At 33.4% G+C, this 12,464-nt stretch overlaps 1 pseudogene; it reads right to left on the bottom strand.

The window, feature by feature from the left end:
• Window positions 1-10,466: 10,466 nt before the first annotated feature.
• LOC103240032 (small ribosomal subunit protein eS10-like) lies at window positions 10,467-11,143 on the bottom strand (annotated as a pseudogene).
• Window positions 11,144-12,464: the final 1,321 nt, after the last annotated feature.

Genomic DNA, 12,464 nt, shown 5'->3' with positions numbered 1-12,464 from the left:
AGTCAAGACATCTTATTCTCATATTTTTCTCATTCATATGACTTGTCATTAAACTAGTCATTTAATGAAATGCCTTTGTGCCTCTATTTCCTTTCCTTAAAAAAATGAAGTAGCTGCACTAGTTATGTCCTTTCCAGCTTTAGCTGTCTGTGCACCTAAATCTGTTCATAAAACTATCTTTAAAAATTATTTTTTTCCCGTCTTCAGTAAGACAGCTTTGTCAGCCAATGATATTGAATGATTACAATCTGATTTGCCACAAAACCTGCCACCAAATCTGTTCACAAAAATATTCTTGAAAACTATTTTAGAAAGCCTGTATGCTATTACTGTTGACATCTCCTGCACAAAAAAGGCAAACGAAGAGTTTCTCTGAATGTATGTGCTTATTTTATTATTATTATAATTTATTCTTTTTTCAGAAGGCTTATATTACAGAAAAAGTATTAAGCAGTAAACTCATTTATAGACATCCTAAGAAGGTCAAATAGAAAATAAAATCATAAATAGATTGTCACTACTGCAAAACAATGCAAACTTTCTCCATCTGCTTGGCTTTCTTGCTCCTTAGACTAAGCAACTGATCAGATTTGCTTGTGCAAGTCAGCTATGATATTTCAAACTATTGCTTTTATACATATTCAAAATCAGTATTAAATACCAGGAATAAAACAATTATTAATTTCTGATAAAACCCAGAGTGCATTTTTTAGCTTCTTCATAGAAGATTGTTGAGCATTTTTATTTGGATTCAGAATGTACCTTTGATGACTGACCACTAATGTTTTCTTGCGTTTGATACTTAACCTTAGAAAATTAATTTGCATACAAAGTATGTTCTTCTGAATTTGGCAGCAGAGAAAGAATTGTCATTAAATAAATTCACAGTTTTATTTTGAGAATGAAGGAGTTGTTGCTTTCTCTCTAAATGTTGTCATTATGATTATTAAACTGTTGGAATACCAGATATTTGTTGGTAAGAAACCTCAGTTGCTTTAAATTCCATCTTGTTTTCAGATAAACTGTTCAAAATGTGTTGGGTTGTATTAATAAAATATAAAAATATTTAAATAGGTTTTGTAAGTTGATGTGATTCATGATTCAACAAATGCACAGTGAGACTCCTATTATGCAAAAGCTGTTGTTTCAGGTACCACGTGACATTCAAAAGCAACTCATCGAGGGTTCTTCTTTGGTAAAGCCAAAAATACATAGTTAGAAATAAACCAAAGAAACTGAAACAGCTATAGCACAAGGCAGAATTTAGTAAGTGCCAAAGCATAATGTATGATGAGTCAAGACAGAAATATCATACTTGGGTGATTGATCAGGTAGGACTTCCTGGAAGAGGTTATTTGAAATGAATGGGTAGTACATCCCTTCAGGAATTGCTATGGGGACAATGTGTTCCAAGGACATGTTAGAAACACTGAAACTGGTCCAGGTTCTCCTTATATTACTACCTCCACTTAGAACTTGCTCTACATATCACTCACTACTGGTTGCATTTCTCCCTCAAGAATTCTCCCAAAGATCACCGAGTTTATCTACACAGAGAGCAGATACAGAGGAACAGCAAGGGGCTACCTGGAAAGGTAAACTGGACCTATGTTATGGAGGGTCTTGAATGCCAAGCTAAATATGGAGCTGATTCTATGGATGTTGGGAAGCCATTGAGCCTTCAGGGCAGGGTTACTATGTGATCAGCTTTTAACAACAGACTGGCAGGCAAGTATAGGATAACTTTGCCCAGGGAGAGTCCTTAGGGTTCAGAAATTAGGGAGGGATCTTTGAAGACCTGCCCCCGGGTGATGGCAGTGAAAAGTGAAGGAGAAGGACTGGTTTAAAGAGACAACTAAAGGGAAAATCAGTAACCTCTATTATGTAAGAAATAACTATAGTTAAAGTATTTAATACCATAATGGCTTCCAAAAGTGTTTTTGGAAATTTCTACCTGCAAAAAATAGAACCAAGAAAATTCTGTACAGCTCAGGAGTAGCTGAGTAGAAGGCCAAAGAAGGGCTAAAGTGATTTTCTTAACTTTCTCATTTATTCTTTTTTGAAAATTTATCAAATAGATTTCGACGTTAACAACTGGCTGAGATCTGATATTCTAAGTTAATTCTATAATGATTGTTGTGGGGTTTGAGAAATAAAAAAACCTGTTCATTTCTTTAAAACACCGAATAATTACCTAGAACATAAAGTATAATAAAAATATATATATAATAAAATTTTTAAAACAGTAATTCTAATATAAACGTTTTTTAAGAGGACTCTAGAATTTATAGCTTCAGAAAATCAAACTTTCAAAAGCATTTTGTCTTATATATTATAGTTAGCGATATTAAGATTTTTTAGTTTCTAGAACTTTAATTACTAACTTAAATGAAAATTAATGTTTTAGTACTTGAAAAGTCACTTAATTTTCATGGGATGTTTAAAAATGTTCCTAAAAATGTTAGGCACTCTATTTGGAAAAACTCAAACATGTGACTCATATGAGAACTTTATATGTAAGTAGGTTTACTTTTTATAGCCATTTACTTTCAAACCAAAAGTTGTGTGATTAACAATAAAAATCAAGTTTTCTCACACAGTCATAGACTTGTTCACTTTGCTGCACTGTATAAAGCATGTCCATACATATGTGGAGCCAATAAGACAAACTGACTAAAGTAAGTGTATTATCATATACACAAGAGAAACCCAATATTCCACATAAAATGTTTAAGTTACTGAATCAATAATATAACGATTATTTAAAATATGGACTTATGTTCTTTGAAAAATTTTCTCTTTTTAAAATTTAAAATATGGACTTATGTGCTTTGAAAAATTTTCTCTTTTTAAACCAAAATACCTTATTCACACAGAAAAACTACCAAATAAAACAAAATACTGACATCTTACTATAGAGGATTCATCCTGACCCAGCAAAAAATATGAATTTTTTAGGTACAAATTAAGTATCATGATTTTAAAAAAACAGATTAGTGACAAAAGTAGCAATAAACTGAACACAAAAACCTGCTTACAAAGTTGTACGATTAGCAATAAAAATCAAGCTTTCTCACACAATCATAGACTTGTCCACTTTACACTTTGTAAAGCATGTCCATACATATTTGGAGCCAATAAGACAAAGAAAACCAAAACAGTTTATTGTTGAATACCAGTATTTGTGAATTCCTTGATAACATGTCAGGTGACTTAGAGACAACATTGATCTGGAGGATTATAAACCCAAAAATTTCTCATGGCTGAGTAATGCTAATAACAGCAGTAACACTCATTTGAACCCTGAAGAAAAATAACTGGGAGGACCAAATTTGTTCTGCAGAAAGTACCCAAATTACTGTGGTTGAAACAGTCATTTGAAATAAATCATGTGTTGTGGTAACACTGCAGAAAGCCTTTACATCCCTTCTGAACATCCTGAGATGTAGTAATATGTGGTTTATTCACAAACACGCTCTCATGTATAAATGTCCATCTTTAGATACGAATTATGCAGATGATAACATCAAAATGGCAATCTAATAAAATCCAAGCTTCCACAGTCTTGTCTATTTTCAGATTTTTGCAAAGTACAATGAGAATATTTCTTTCTGCTGTTTCACACTTAAATACATTGACTGTCCAAAGGAAAAGTTTTGTCAACAGTTTATAAGCAAGAAAAAAATTGAAAAACTTGGATAATTTTCACTTTGCAGATTTGCTGACATATAGTTTTTAGCTTCATGAAATGACTTACTTAAAAATTTTCAAAAATTATAGGAAATATATTAACATGTAATGACAAAGCAGAAATTTCAACTTTAGAAAATTGAGGCTAAAACAATTTGCTACAGGTGTTTAGTTGATACAATAATTTGGATCTTTGTAAAAACTTTTTAAGAGCAAGTGACATCTGTGTATTATTGAGGAAACATTTCACGAGTATTTTGAAATGCTTGATTTTAGAAAATATATTAACTGGATTTGAAATTTCTTGTGCAATGAGGACTTTTATCAATGAAAGAAAAACAAGCTTTAGATTTAAAGCATGAATACACCATTCATGTTTAATTTAAAGTGTTCAAATAATTTGAATTCTGCTCAATGGATGTAAGAACTGTGATACGGAGAAAAAGTGATAAATACATTTTTGCTATTTGCTACCTCCTATTCATATAAACAAAGTTTCTCACAAATTATTTCTCTTAAGAATGTAAAGAAAAACCATCATTTGAAAAAAATCTTGATTAGGATATATGCATAACCAATCAAATCATAAAACTCTATAATAAAATGTTAAGTACACAAAAGCAAGATCTAGTTTCTCATTTTAAAAATTTGGAAATATTTTATTTAAGAGCAATGGACAAATTTAATATCCTGCCTAACATTTATGTTTTGCTTTTCATAACATATCCATATAAGGTAAAGAAAGAATATACATATATATGTACATATTTTTCACCAAACTCCTTATAGAAACCTCCAAAATCCTCTCTAGTTTTCCATGATATGCTGTAGAAATAGAATCATTTAATCTGTGATTGAATATGAATAAGTCTGAGAAGAAATTCCTAGGAAAATAAATTTAACTGTTGAGTAAAGTGTGATAAAGCAAATGAAAAACAAGCCCAAGATAACTCAAAAGTTAAGAATATTACCAAGAGGAAAAATAATGTTGGCTACAGCTTAACTTGTTTTTTGGTTTGTGAGACTTAAAGAAACTATGAGAGGAAGCACATATCTGCGGACATAAGAGTATAAAGATATTCCAAAAGGAAAATATTTCAAAAGCACTTATCCTTCTCCAAGTTTCTCTAAAGGGGTTCCCAATGTGCTAGTGATGGAAACATGTACTAGGTATTTGTTGTGGTTTCTTATAAAAACCAAGTTATAGATTGTCTGAAGTTGTAGTCAATGACTAAATATTGTATGACTTGAGTAAGTTTTGGTACTTGGGAAAATAGCTTCAAAGCTTCACTCTTCTGGGGACTATCTGGGAACAGGAAGGGAAGAAACATGTATATATTCTTAAAATAACCTACATCAATAAATCAACATTCATATTAAATTCCTCAACTGAGTGGTGATATGTATCAGAATTTCTGCTAACTGCAGAGACACAAAGATCTTTTTTAAAAATATGCTACTTTAAAATCCCATACAGAAATAGGCCTGAAGCTTTAAATATGTATTCCAATAACTTGTATTTCTTAGAACTACTGTACTTTTTATCTCATGTACTGTTTGAGGGTTTTCCAGGTTCAATATTGTGTGCATCAAATTACTCCATATTCCTGTATGTTTCAGAGAGTCTGAAGAGACAAAATAAAATACTTTCCTTTTGATCTAAAATGGTATTTCCTATATAAGAACAAAAAGCCACAAGAAAGTTTTAAGGCTTCTGCAATTAGAGTGTTAAAAAAACTGTACTGCCTAAAACTGAACATAATTTCCAGCGAAAGCTTGCCAAATCTATTGGAAAAGGCAGAGTCAGGAAGAATGTCTATGTGGCTACAAATAATAGCAAAACTCTACGTTATAATACAAATAATAACCTAAGAGTTATTGAAGGCATGAGAATAACTTATAAAAAGCAATTGTAAAGCATTTTGTAAAATATTATTGCCATTCAAATGTTAAATGATGACAACAGAAGTTCTTCAGGGACTGGTAAAAAGCAAACACTGTTGGAAGAGGAACTATAAGGAAAAAGTAAAGAAAATGGAGCGGATATAAAGACCTCGTAAATTTGAGAGAGAAAAAAAAGACAATTGTGAGTGATAAAAGGAAAAGCCTTGCCAATTTTATGTCCAAATCTACCAGAATAAATAACTCATTTTTAATTTCAGGGGACCCAAACCCAAGTAGGAGAATAAAAGGTAATCTCTTAAATGTTTATAGAGACATTTTTCACACATATAAGCAAATACAGAAGAAATACGTACTAACTGATTCTATTTTAAGATCGTGTAGTACAATTAAATTATTTTTAAAGGAACATAAAGTAACAAGGGTTCATCATTTCTGCTTAGTCCTTATTAACATCTACAGTGGAACAACCTAAAAACGAAAGATAAGATGCTCAGCAATCTTCATCACTCGCCCATCAAAACAAGGGCTTTAGAAAAGTGCCTTGATAATCAAACCTTGTTTCCTAAAAAACCAAACCTTTATAGAATAATGATGATAATGATGATGATGTTGAATTCTTAACAGAGTATGCTTAATTCTTCTAACTTTTATTTTAGATCTTGAGTAATTTAATCTGTAAATTACCTGCAAAACCAATAGCATGGGCAATGCTTTCTGAAACAGGTACATTTAATCAAAATGAAGAATAAAGAAAGGGTGCTTATGTAAATTACATACAGGTGTTGCCAATTCGACAGAATGGATTCCTTATTCTTTTGCTGCCCTGTTTGGAACTTGTATGTTCCTAATTATTGCTGTTTAGCCTCTTAAGAAGACAAAAAGGAATAAAACATGAATGAATGTTTTCTAATGATAATTAATTGCTTTTTTTTTAAAAAAAAGAGACTCAGATAATAGGAATAGGATCAAAAGATATTTTTGTTTTACTTGACTGTTTTTATCCATTTTACAGTAGTCATCTTCCAGGAAGCAAGACTTACCATCAATAACTAATGGGGGCCAGTCCTGGAGAATCAAGGTTCATCCAATTTTAGGTTGTGTATTCAACACCCCCATGTTTTTATCTAGCTCACTTTTGTCTGTAGAGTCTGAGAGTGAGAGACTAGTTCACTCTCCTCTGCAGAGTCTGAGTTATCTTGTTTAGATTTTACGTCGACTACCTTAAAGGGTGACTGCAGAATCCTCATTTCCCACATGCTATGAAGAAAAAAATGATACAAACAAAGGAAGGGGAATGAAAGAAGTAGAAGAGGCAAAGAGAGAAAAAGAATCAAAGAGATACTCTCCTACACAGTCTGCCCCTGAAGAAAACATCTGCCTAAATGTTTTGTGCTGAGAATGACCTGTTAACATGATCTGAAGTTAGAGCAGTTAGGGCTGGGGGCAGGGGAGAAGTGCATACTTGGAGAAAATTGAGAAACAAATGTGAGGAATAAAATTATGTTTCTCCAAAAAGTATAATATATAAATGCTATTGTCAGAAAAATAAGGATAAAAAGGAAAGGAAAACGTACATACATATAGGCAGAAATTATAGAGATTGAGGTTCAAACAGGAAAAGTTGTACTAGCTGAAAAATTGACAATCCAAAACTATGAAATCAGTGGGCCTGAAAGAGGAGGCATGTACAAAGTAGAATAAGGATAGCATGATGTTTCGGTGCTTTTATCCAATGGAGAAAATTTGCTTGACCCAGTTTTGAGATAATCTCACCCTATTTTCTCAGACTTACTAGTATAAAACTTGGTCTAGAATGATCTCTGAGGGTGCTATATTACAGACCTTTATAATTGCTGTCAAAATTTACTGAGCATGTACTGCATGCTTGGTACTGTCTTGAAAAGTGTGCAGCTAATTGCAATCCTGTGCTGTAAGTACTATGATCATTTCCATTTTGTACATAGAAAAATTGAGGCACAAAGTTTCATCACCTGCCCAAGTTCACAAAGAAAGTAAGTGGTGGAAGTGGGAATCTAATTTAGGCCAACTAACTCCCAAGCCCCCTAGTTTAATCACAACACAGTATGTTGACATTTTCGTAATGATATTTAAGTGACTTATCTGAAATGATTTCTAAGGAGTAAAGGAGGTTGGTATAAAGTGATTGTTCATTTCGATTCAAGCATAGAAATGGCAGGCATTGGGTTAGATTCTGGGGACAGAAAAGAACAAAATCCCGTTACTGTGCTCATAAATATTAAAGCCTGGCAGAATCCTCACAACAGGAATGAGAATGTCAAGGAGGGAAGATGCAATACTGTATGACAGGAAAGTTTGTAGTAGTGAAGTACTCAAGTCTGAAGCAATGAAGTGTAGGCCTCAGAAACTACAACAGAGGAAAAGTGGAACAGCTTTTTCCCCACAAGTAGACACATTAAACCTTGCAATAATGTAGGCACTCCTGGGCAGATTAGAACTACTCATCTTTCTGTGAGCCTTCTAATCATTCCAGAGCTAAAATACAGGCCTTCAAGAATGTTTCAGATGTACACACAAGTCCATATAGTCAGTCAAAAGAACGAAGCAGCATCTGTGTTCGGTCCACTTGGTTGAAATTTACTGAAATTATGAAAATATTAGGAAAACCTATCAATGATAAAGAATCATGCTCAGCATAATAAGGATGCATTAATAAAAGCACTGGGGGATGGAGTGGAGAAGTGAGTTGAAGATTAAAGCCAAGTCAAAATATGAATGGGATGTTGCTGCAAGATTAAGAGGGTCTTTGGTATTATAAGGAAAGAAAATTAGGGCACATTAATTTATGGAAAGACAGTGAAAACAAAATTGTCCCTTATGTCATCTAAGTTTGGATTTGCTATTTTTATTACCTTTTAAAGATTTATAATAAGAAAAATGCAATGGAGAAATTAAGAATCATTAGGATGTAATGATGAGTTTCAAAGACAGCCCTAATGAAAAGCAGAAATATTTAAAAACATAAATCCCCAAATCATATTTCTGTTTAAAATCTATAGTAATGCTCTGAGTCTTTAAAATCCACTGAGCTGAAATATGTGCTTATATTGGCTGTTGAATTATGATTTAAATGTATGCTATATTAAGGAGGTAAAATATTTCTTGCCTTACATGAAACAAATTTAATTGTAGAAAATTGAGGAAAGACAGAAGATTGAAGACACAAAATAGTAATAATCATTAAAATCTACTGTACTATTTTTAAAAAATGAATATGTATATACTTTCTTATATCTAACTTGGATAAAACACATGTGAGCAAAATACACCAAAATGTTAACAGAGTTATCTCTGCAATGTGATTGCAGGCATTTTTTTTCTTTTTTCTTTATACTTCTCCTGATTTTTCAGTTTCCATAATGAGCTAGTACTACTTTTATAATTAGAAAAAGGCCATGTTATGTTAAAATAGACTTGTGTCTATGTTCTAGAAGAAGTGAATTATATAATAATAAATTAGACACCAATTAAAAACACAGATCATTAGCAGCATACAGTCAGAGTTTACAAAGAACAACTTAAACCATACAAACTTCATAACTTCTTTTGGCTTGAACTCTAAGATCCAGCAGATGTTATATTGGAATTTTAGTAAAGGACATAGTATGGTCTCCCGAGGTTTTACTGACAGATGAATTTAAATCTGTTTGGATCAGAGAAACTGCACTTGGTTGAAAAACAAGGCTGTAGGTCCTTAAACAAAAGGAAATAATGACCTGATCAAGAGAAGAGGCTAATGAAAGGGCCATAATGTCAATCAGCAACCAGCCATAGGGAACAGAGGCATAGCCTAGGCGGCACATGGAGTATTTAAGATGGTAAAAGGCTCTGGTAGGGAGAGAAAATGGCAATACGGCAGGGAGAGATAATGATTATAAAGCACCTGCTTCGTGCAAAGTGTTGTGCTAGTCTTTGGTGTATTGCTCTCTTGTACTGTGTGAACAATATCTCTACAAGTTAGGAATTCTTTCCAGTTAACAGATGAGGAAATTAAGAGTAAAAAAGACGTTAAATGTAACAAATAGTAAATACTGACAGATACAGCAACTTATCTATTTACTTAAATGTGATCTGAAAAATAAAACCTATCAATAATGAGTTCCTAGTACGCATTTAAAAAAACAGAGAAATTAGTGTGCTAAGCATTGACAGAAGTGTACTATGTAACATGAAAGGAAAAACTCAAGGGTTTTTGCTTTTCATTTTTAAAATTTTTTTAATTTCGACTTCACATATTACATTTAATAACATGGAGGATACAAGAACAGTTAGTTAGCCCCTTTCTCTACAAATATAGTGAAATTATGACCAGAATATTGTATCTCGTTATGAGAGATTTATTCCAGCAAAGACAATAAGGTCCATAAAAATACTAAGGTAGTGCCTGTGGAGAGCCTGACTAAATGTTGACTAGGATGAGTCATAACATAGCTGACATGCATAAGCACTTGGAGGAAATGATGGGACCTGATCTAAACAGGATAAGTAGAATAAAAGTAAGGAAAGGAAGAAGCATAGGTCAAATATCAATAAAAACCTTTCCAACAGTGGAAACTATCAAAACCAGAAGATTTGTTCCCAAAGGAGATTCATGATTTTGGAAGATGTAATACTTGACTGAGTAAACATGAAAGAATAACTAATCGAGAACAGTTCTCAATTTTATGCTTCTATAGATTCATTTGTAAATAAACTGTTGAGCAATGATGCCCCATTTATTCATCAGCACTAGGGAACAAACTGTTCTGTAGAAGTCAGTTCCCCAGATATTGCAGGACTTGCAACAGCCACAGATTTAAAAAAATTTTTCAACTTCTTTAATGGGAAATTATTTAAATTACATTACTCAGATCCTTGGCTTCTTCAACATTCCAATTCAGAATTACGATATGAGATAGCAAAACTATGTGTGCAAAGGCTCCTGGAACATGGGCTCTGGACAAGCAGGGTCCCAGTCTTAGTTCAAGTAGAAAGTAGCTATGACCTTGAAGGTCATTTATCCTTCTGGTCCATAAATATATATATATATATATAAACTGGAATTCGGTTGCTGACCCAGCCCCAGCCTCGGCTTTCTTGTTGGCACCAGGTGGCACAGCACTCCGTCTGTAGGTATCTCTGTCAGCTTCCCCTCTTGTGAGTCTCGCAGGTCGCTCACCCTCCAGACCTTTAGGCGAGGCCTGCCAGTCTCTGGACGGCTACGGCGTAGGGTGGCAGGCACAATCTCCGGGGGCAGATGAAGGTAATCACGGAGATACTGCATACCCTCATTGGTAAGGTACCAGTAGAAACGTCTCCAGGCAAACTGTTCCTTCACGTAGCCCCGGGACTTGAGAGACTGCATGGCCTTCATGACATGAAGGTTAGGCACATTCTTGTCTGCCAGCTCCAGGTGCTTAGGCATGTGGACATCCTTTTTGGCCACCATGACTCCCTCCTTAAAAAGGAGTTCGTAAATGGCAATCCGGTTCTTCTTAGGCATCAACATATCGGCAGCTACAGGGTCCGGGGCTGGGGCTGGAAAGCCATATTTTTTTAAAATATACAACTGTAAATAAAAGTATGGGGAAAATGATCTCATTCACACGTGCACATGTTTTTCTTTGATGGGTAATAAGAAGTTGAATAAGTGGGTAAAAGGGATTTTAGTATTCTAAAGTTATATTTATGATAACCAGAACTTATTCATTCTGTGTGTAATTAAGCATAAATACACTTTTATCAACCATTGCTCCATTGATTCCACTTTTAAGAACTTTATTGCTGTATAATCAATGTGTGATAAACTGTACAATTTAACAAGTTTGAGCATTTGTATATGCTAATAAAACCATCACCACAGTCAAGATGGTGAAGATATCCATCATTCCCAGTAGTGATCTCTTGCTCCAGTACATTTCCTTCTTCCCACCCATCTTCCCTCCATCAGCAACTGCTGATTGGATTTCTGTCACTATATATTAGTTCCCATTTTCTAGAATTTTAAATAAATGAAACAAAACTGTATATACTCATTTTTTAGTCTGGATTTTTTTGTTTTGCATAATTATTTTGAAATTCATCTATGTTGTATTTATCAATAATTCATTTCTTTTTATTAATAAATAGTAATTTATTGCATGGATCTGCCAGTTTGTTTATCCATTAACTCCATTTGTCTGTTGATGGGCATTAGGGTTGCGCCAGTTTTTGACTATTACTAATAAAGTTATTCTGAACATTTGTGTGTAAGTCTTTGTATGAACTTTAGCTTTCATTTCTCTTGGGTAAATATCTGGAATAGAATACCTGGCTCCTGTGATAGGTATATATTTAATTTTTTAGGAAACTGACTATTTTCCAATGTAATTGTGCCATTTTACATTCTCAGCAGCAGTGTATGAGAATTCCAGTTCCTCCACATCCTTATCAGCACTTAACATGGTCAGTCTTCTTAATTTAGCCATTCTGATGAAAGTGCAGTAGTCACAGCAGTTTGGGAGACCGAGGTGGGCGGATCACAAGGTCAGGAGACCGAGACCATCTTGGCTAACATGGTGAAAACCCGTCTCTACTAAAAATACAAGAAATTGTGTTGGTACTCCAACTTTTTAAATATGTTTCCATTTTATTTTGGCTGTTCTATGTCCTTTACATTTCTATCTTAACTTTAGAATAAGGTTGTCAGTTAAAAAATAAAAACAAAAATAAAAATAAACCCTGCTGGAATTTTGATTGGGATTGCATTGAATATATAGGTCAACTTGATGAGAATTGACATGTTAACAATATCAAGTCTTCTCTCCTATGAACACAGTATAAATCTATATTTATATAGTTTCTCTTTAATT

Source organism: Chlorocebus sabaeus, chromosome 13 (genome assembly GCF_047675955.1).
Source record: "Chlorocebus sabaeus isolate Y175 chromosome 13, mChlSab1.0.hap1, whole genome shotgun sequence".
Taxonomy (NCBI): Eukaryota; Metazoa; Chordata; class Mammalia; order Primates; family Cercopithecidae; genus Chlorocebus; species Chlorocebus sabaeus.
The sequence above is the reverse complement of the archived record's forward strand: the minus strand, read 5'-3'. Positions and strand labels throughout refer to the sequence as shown.